The sequence below is a fragment of the Oreochromis aureus genome, linkage group 15 (assembly GCF_013358895.1).
Source record: "Oreochromis aureus strain Israel breed Guangdong linkage group 15, ZZ_aureus, whole genome shotgun sequence".
NCBI lineage: Eukaryota > Metazoa > Chordata > Actinopteri > Cichliformes > Cichlidae > Oreochromis > Oreochromis aureus.
The window spans coordinates 1907135-1913134 of NC_052956.1; the positions used below are offsets into that span (position 1 = coordinate 1907135).

A 6000-nucleotide genomic window follows, 5' to 3' on the forward strand; every position below is an offset into this window, starting at 1 on the left:
AATTCTTCCAAGGCTAAAGGCTAATTTGGTTGAGTGACTCCATCTCAGTCAATGGCCACCATGCTTCTCCAGAGCTCAGCCTTAATAAGAAGAGGGACCTTCAAGACTTTTTACAATACAACTCTGGGTTCCAGGGTCATTTCCATCAATCTGCTGTGATGAAAGTAATGATCTCTTCACTTCTTTGCCTTTTGCGCAAAGCTCTGGACTACTAAAGAGGTCATAGACACTATAGGTATAAATACAACTGAGAAATATATGGAGGCCATGAAAACTACAGTATAATGTGTACATGAAAAAGAGGAAAAAACAGAGTGAGGATAAATAAGTTAAACTTGCTTTGACTAAAAGTGGAGAAATCCAGGAGCTTGTGGATCAAGCTGGCGTAAAATAATGGGCCGACTTTCCAGGTCGCATTTTATCTAAAAGCCACCAGAAGCGATGCTTCTAGGTTAGCATCTAGATCCTACAGAAGTCTGCAATAAGATGGCTTTCTGTTGTGAGCTCTGTTTAGTTTATGGCCTTAGTTCATTATTTTGGCTAATATTCTAAAGTTTCGACTACCAGTAGAATGCTAACATCCAGCTATGCTAGTTGTGGCACTTCTAACAGGCAATGCTAATCGCCCTCAGCTCAAGAGTCTTAGAAACGTGTCAAGGAAGGCTAACTAATTATGATGTTGATTATATGAATAATGATGACATTAGAGAGGTGATTAGGACAGTAGCATCATCATGGTTTTCTAAGCAACGATTTCAATGTTTTGATGCAATCAGGGTTGCCAGGCTGGGGGCTGATGACAGGGCTGCAGCTGCAGAGAAAGATGACATCCTTGCGTAGCTCAAAGCTTCCTCGCCCAGCTGTATTTTCATATCAGCAGAACAGCGGCTGTTAGCATATTAGGCTGTCCTTTTCTGCCAGTCCCTGCCATGGTTTACAAGTAAATGGAATGACTATAAATCACCGGTAAATCACACAGCAGAACTAAGATTATGTTGAGAATAATGACATAGCTATAAATCTTCCATGGTGCTGACTGGACTGGACAAAAACACAAGTTTATTCTGGGGGTTTGTAATATAATTTCCAATTCAGATTAGCCTGACGTTGATGGATTGCATCATCATTCTCTCAAAATGCAAACTGACTTTTTTTTTGTTGACAGGCTGACAATTTGACGTTAGTTTATTGTGTGGGTGGGCTGCTTTATCAATGGTTTGTGGGAATAAAAATCAACTCAGATTGTCAGATTTTCAAATTTTTATTAAGTCTGAGTGAAAAAGTTTGGAGGGCAAACTTTGCTGTTTGCTGTTTCCACATGTCTTCGCATAGAGTGACTCATCCCGTGGCTCGGGCAGTAGCGGGGAAGCAGCTTATAGATATTGGTGAACTGTATGTCTAACAGCTTCCTTGCTTTCTTTTTCAGAGTGCAGAGGCACTTACTGGAGAACAGTGATGGCTGTTGGTCATTTGTGTATGGATTTCACTGCCACGTTTGAGAAGTTGCGGCTCTCAGGTATTCACTGCAGCATGAAAAGCAATAAATAGCGAAGCTATCTCACTGTTAAAGTCCACTTAGCTCCTGAGGGCCCGGTGCTCTATATGTAAATGAGAGTGCCTTGTAACAAGCACGTCGTCACGCACACACACATTGAAATCCTAGCTGAAGAACGCACGCACATGCACACACGTCTACCAAGTGACTATGACAGTGTTCTGCTTTAGATGAAAACAAAATACTCGTGAAGTTCTTTCCTCCAGCAGGCTGGACGCGAGGTGACTGCGTCCTCCTCCACCATTCAAGTGCTTTTCTCTTGTTTTCCTTTTCCTTCTCGCACTTCACACTGACTCAGAAACAATTGAATTAGACATTGTGTTTGCCAAGCTGTTAATATCCTGAAAATCACCAGGTGGTTTGGATCTGTTTTTGCTCCGCTTCACACGCGCTTGTTCAAAGCGAGCCTTTAAGCTTTCCATCACAATATTGGGACAAGAGATGAAAGCCAGAACTTTTGTTTGTTCGACCCCACCCCTCCGAGGTTTACCACTGACCTGAGAAAGTCTGAAGGTAATGCCAGTTAATCAAATACATCAGTCAAAGTGAAGAGAACGGCAGCGATGACCCCGGTCCGGCACTCACCGCCGTGGCGTCTTCATGACAGGAAGGGTCGAGCCGCAAGGAAAAACAAACTTCAAAAATGAGTGGGTATTTAATTAACCATGACAACATAGTTTGGCTTAACGAGCATTTCTTCCCGACTAAAGTCTGCCATCCATTCTCTTGAGCTTCTCACAGTTGCTCAGGGCAACTCAACATATTTGCCAGCTAGCCACTAAAATGAGTGGGAAGCTTGCCAAAGCTTTGTAAATATACATGAAGATGAAACAGCTCTGCCAACTTCCTTCTGGTACACTGGGAATGAAGCTTTAATGAAGTATATTTCATGCTAACTTTTTGTAATGGAGCCCTTTCTGTCCTGAATGACACACATTTGCACAGCTGCCCAACATGTGTTTGCTAATAATGACCTCTGAATAATGCTTTACTTCAAGACTTTTTATGACATCCAGTAAGAATAATGACAGTGAGTCATGAGCCAGACTGGTGTAACACATTTAATAGGAAGGCCTGGCTAAAGCCTGTTTATGAGGCCCAAAATCATATACATCAGTTTGACTCCTGCGTGAGCTACACTCTCTTTTATTTTCTCGTGATGGTAGCATTAATAGTAGCATTAAAATGCTACTATTAAAATGTTTTTTTCCACCGTGGTTTGGTTACAGCTCCTCAGTGGGGTTGCCGTGGTAAGCATCCATCACCCTCCAACAGGCTGCTCTCTTCTCTCTACGTCAGGAATCACAGAGTGACACCTCGTTAACCAAACCATGAAGATTTGCAAAGCAACCTGTGGATTCTTTCACTGTAGTTTATATAATGCACGGATCACTGTATACGTGACAGTACAGAAGTACACAATCAAGTACTTCAGTGAGCCATTGTCACAGTAGCTGTGTGCATATGTAGGACACTGAATCCTGCACACAGCTAACATGCAAAGTTTTTACTGGAACAATTTAACAATTTGTCTTTTGTATTTTCTCTGAACAAAGCTGAAAGGGAAAGCAGGGACCTCTGTTTTGTCTCTACAGCAATATTTAATATATCGCTTTGTAGCCCTGCATTTTCATTTATTTGGGTTTTTTTGGATTTCCCAGCTGCCTCATCAACTTCACATGGTTGCTCATTTCTGCTCACTTAGTGAAACAAGAAGTCTAAGGATCCAACCAGTTCTTTTTGCTAGCCTGCTAATGCTACATGTCTATTTGACAGGACGATGCTAGGCTAATAATGAGCTATAAGGTTAAAACAAACAAACTGTTTTATTTATTGCGTTTTGCTGACTATTTGTGACTGTTCTACATTTTATATTGATAGTAATTATAAAAACAATGATGAAGCCTTAGTACTCAACAACATTACGAAATATTAAATACTTTACAAAACACACAAAAAAAGGCAGAAATTATATAAATGTAACTGAAAAATATTTAAAGGTTCATTGTAAGAACATTTTAGTTAATGGTGCAAATTCACATTTCACATATTTTGTATTTTGACAAATGTCAAATCTGAGGTTAAAAATGACAAATTGACAGAATAAGTGTTCAAAATGTCAAGCTGCTGTTCACTGTTGGATATCCTCGAACGCGGCCTCCTATGAGCAACCTTTGAAGCTCTTTTATGAAACTGAGCGGTTGCTGTCATATTTCAGCCCTGACTATCGAACACAGTGACTGGATGTGCATCAGACGTCGGTGGTCTCTGCTTATGCAGGTTTTACCTCTGCATATTGGTCCTATTCTCACAGAGGTGTTTGATCCACCTCATCCTCAGGGTGTGGGCTCCTTAGCTCAGTGGTTAGAGCACTGGTCTTGTAAACCAGGGGTCGTGAGTTCGATCCTCACTGGGGCCTTGTGTGTGTTAGCATGTTAGCATGATTTTATTCTTATGTGCTAAAAAATGAAGTGTCTACTCACCATGTTCCTGGAGAAACCCAGAGACTTTTCTGATTGATGTCAAACCACTTCTTTATTGATCTACGCTGAGGTCTCGAAATCTCTCATTAATCGGACTACAAACCCAGGGACACTGCGCCGATCAACGCCGACTCTGCATTCACCAACAAGCTGAACCAGTTCTACGCCCGTTTCGAGGTTAGCCAGGCGGTTAATGCTATCTACCGCCTGACTACCGAGGACAGTGACATCATCAGCGAGAGACCGGTGACCAGCATCGCGGAGCATGACGTCCGAGCGGCACTGAGGAGAGTGAACACAAGGAAAGCAGCGGGGCCAAACGGCATCACCAGCCGTCTGCTGCGCTGCTGTGCTGACCAGCTAGCAGGTGTGTTCACTTCCATCTTCAACGATTCCCTGGCGAAGTCTGTGGTCCCCACATGCTTCAAAAGATCCACCATCATCCCGGTGCCCAAGAACAGCAAACCGTCATCCCTGAACGATTACCGGCCAGTTGCGCTGACCTCGGTAGTAATGAAGGTGTTTGAGAGGCTGCTGAAGAACATCATCTCCTCCTCCATCCCAGACACCACAGATCCGCTCCAGTTCGCCTACCGACCCAACAGATCCACTGAGGACGCCATCGCCCACGTCCTGCACACCACCCTCAGCCACGTGGACAAGAAACAGGGTAACTATGTGAGAATGCTGTTTGTTGATTACAGTTCAGCGTTTAACACAATAGTGCCCAGCAGACTGTTCACAAAGCTGAGGGATCTGGGACTCAACAGCCGTCTGTGTGCATGGGTGTTGGACTTCCTCACTGGCAGAACTCAGGTGGTGAGGGTGGGTGGGTGTGTCTCCGACAGCATCACCATCAACACAGGAGCACCACAGGGGTGTGTCCTCTCGCCACTGCTCTACTCCCTCTACACTTCAGACTGTGTGGCCACCCACGGCTCCAACACCATTGTGAAGTTTGCTGATGACACAGTGGTGTTGGGTGCCATCTCCAACAATGATGAGGCGGCCTACATGGACGAAGTGAAGAATCTGGCATCATGGTGCCAGGACAACCAACTCCAGCTGAACATTGGCAAGACCAAGGAGCCGGTGGTGGACTTCAGAAGGAGTCAGCACAGAGACTACAAGCCCATTATCATCAATGGAGCTCCAGTGGAGAGGGTGCAGTCCTTCAAGTATCTTGGTGTCCACATCTCCTCAGACCTGACATGGGCTGCCCACATTCAGGTCCAGACCAAAAAGGCTAGGCAGCGCCTGTACCACCTACGACAACTGAGGAAGTTCAGGGTCTCTCCAGAGATCCTCAGGATTTTCTATACAGGCGCTGTGGAGAGCATCCTCATACAGAACATCACATCCTGGTTTGGGAACAGCTGTGTTAAGGACCAAAAAGCTCTTCAGAGAGTGATCCGTACAGCAGAACGCTGCTGCAGGACTGCTCTCCCCCCGCTTCAGGACACCTACACCAGGAGATGTGGGACTAGAGCAGCGCAGATACTGAAGGACGCGTCCCATCCTGGCAACAAACTGTTCCAACCTCTGCAATCCAGTAGAAGGTTCCGCATCATCCGGGCAAGGACAGAGAGACTCAAGAGGAGATTCTATCCGCAAGCCATCCGGGCCCTAAACCAACCCCCCCCCCCCACACACACACACACACACACACACACAACTCCGCCCTCTCACATCATCTATAATCAGAGATGGGCGTTACTGTAATCTGATTACTTTTTTCAAGTAACGAGTAATGTAAGGGATTACTATTGCAAAAACGGTAATTAGATTACCGTTACTTTCACGTAGGAACGCTGCGTTACTAAAACCGTGATTTTTGCGGAGAACGTCTCATGACAGTGACGTAAGCGAGTGCGACGTTCGTGACAACAGCTGTCTGCAGATCATAATATATCGAAAAGGGACAGAATGTAGCATGCAGTGTTTAAAGCGTGGAAGTACTGA

The 6000-nt window shown here is 44.7% G+C and overlaps 1 non-coding gene across 1 annotated transcript; it reads left to right on the forward strand.

The window, feature by feature from the left end:
- The first annotated feature begins 3901 nt into the window (after positions 1-3901).
- Positions 3902-3974, forward strand: trnat-ugu. The gene has a single exon. It is a non-coding gene; the product is annotated as a tRNA-Thr (tRNA).
- The last annotated feature ends 2026 nt before the right edge of the window (positions 3975-6000 follow it).